The following is a 1,918-nucleotide window of genomic DNA, read 5'->3' as shown; positions in this document are numbered from 1 at the left end:
CTTCCATGTGACACAGGCAGAGCTGGAGACCCCCCAATTATGATTTTTGTCTTTTTGATTCTAGCGTCATCCCTCGGCAGGACTTGGAAGTGCAGGTGGAGGTCTAATATATGGAGTGACCCTGGTTTAGGAGAGTTTAGGAGGGTTTCTCAGTCCCCGCTGTAAAATCAAATCAACGGTTCTGTTAATTCTGATGCAGAAAAAATACAATTTGATCTGTATCAAAAAATTTGGAAAATTCAGTCAGAATTATAGGCAGTGTACTGCTGAAAATGAACAAAAATAGTTTAAGGAGTAGTATTTTTGTCCTAGAAATAACTTTTCTGGGGTTGTTTAAATGGCTGATGTGTGAGGCAAGGTTTATGGCAGCCTACAGTAAAACCTTTAGTGTCAGAAAAACTGCCATGACCAATTTAAAAAAAATTTGAACCTGGACGTGAGATCACACATAAGCTTCACAGCACGATCATGACCCCTATAAGAGCCTCTAGTGTGAGATACATTTACCCTATCCACTTAGGTGAAAGCTGGAGTCAGGGCAGATGAGATGAGATATATCACATTTCCCTAAAGTTATTTTATGTCCAATGTGATGTAATAAAGGGATATAAAAGTAGGCCAGTGATGATTTTTCACTGGTGTAGTTTGGCGTAACCTTGCCATACGCAGACCTTTGAAGCCTTTACCTCTACCACTACCACCACCTGCTGGTGTTTTCAGAGCATTGTGGAAGCGCAACCGCCAATCAGGGCGCAGTAGACGGTGTTGCTGTATGAGGGTCGATCCGTGCCACAGAGGATCGTAGAGGACAGGTACTTTAACACTGGAAGTTCAGTAAATGTCCTGAAATAGTTCATATGTCTAATTGTTGTTTGTGTTTCATACTGGCACTAAGCATATATTCTAAGTACTCATCTTCCTCAAACCCTGACCAATTTGTTTTTGCAGCTTCTTTAAGCAGAGATTTTTAGAAATCTGACTGACATCCTGCTTTTGATTAGAAAAAAACATGAGTGAGTGGGGAGAATGAGAAATAACGCATCAGAGTTTATTTTACACTTTTAAAATGTGCCAGTTTTTATCTAAAACTAAGATGTATCAAGGTTAGTCTAAGTGCTATTTTACTTTAAGCGGTGTTAATATTATTTTACTATTTTAGTTATACAAACTGAATTATTACAGCATCTGCTGTGCTTCGGTTCTGGCAGAAGAACATTGATTTATAAGGAAAGGAATGAAAATTGCTTCCTGGATGAACCCAGGGGCAGTACCAGGGTACAGTAGAAGATAAATATGGATTATTTTGAACTTTGAATCATACATATCATATTTTATGTGGGCTTGTTATGTCAATTTTTTTGTTTTTTATTCTTGGCCTCTACAAAAATGATTTTGCTTGCTTTACAGTATATTTTAGGCTACAATGTGAAGCCGTTCAGTCCTGGGAGGCAATGTAAATCCCTTTGGAGTTGTCTCAGGAACGATATTCGCTTAAAAACAAAGAAAAATGTCTGCCAAATCAAATATGCAGATCTACCCGCTGTGGTTCCCTCTAAGCTGAGCGAGTGAGCAATCGCGCACCGCTCACATGGTCTCCCCACACAGAAAATCTGCACTGCACACACAAAAAAATCCAGTCTGAATTGGAATTAAAGTAAATACATGTATTTATTTTATTTCGCTGATTTTCTGTGCGCGGAGACTGTGTCAGCAGTGCACGATTGCTCACGCGCTCAGCTTAGAGGGAACAGTTGGGGCCCTTGCTAATAAGAGAGAAGCTACAGTCAGCTTTAATACCCTGTATTTGAACATATTGCAGTGCGTATTGCATTGCTTTTTGTTTGTTTGTCTGTGGTAGAAAGTACCATTTACTTTGCTGTTGTCTGCTGGGGTTGCAGGATCAGTGCCAGAGATGCCA

The sequence above is a fragment of the Rhamphochromis longiceps genome, linkage group LG20, assembly GCF_057381845.1.
Source record: "Rhamphochromis longiceps isolate RC_006_pf linkage group LG20, R_longiceps_female_GT1.1, whole genome shotgun sequence".
Taxonomy (NCBI): domain Eukaryota; kingdom Metazoa; phylum Chordata; class Actinopteri; order Cichliformes; family Cichlidae; genus Rhamphochromis; species Rhamphochromis longiceps.
The sequence above is the reverse complement of the archived record's forward strand: the minus strand, read 5'-3'. Positions refer to the sequence as shown.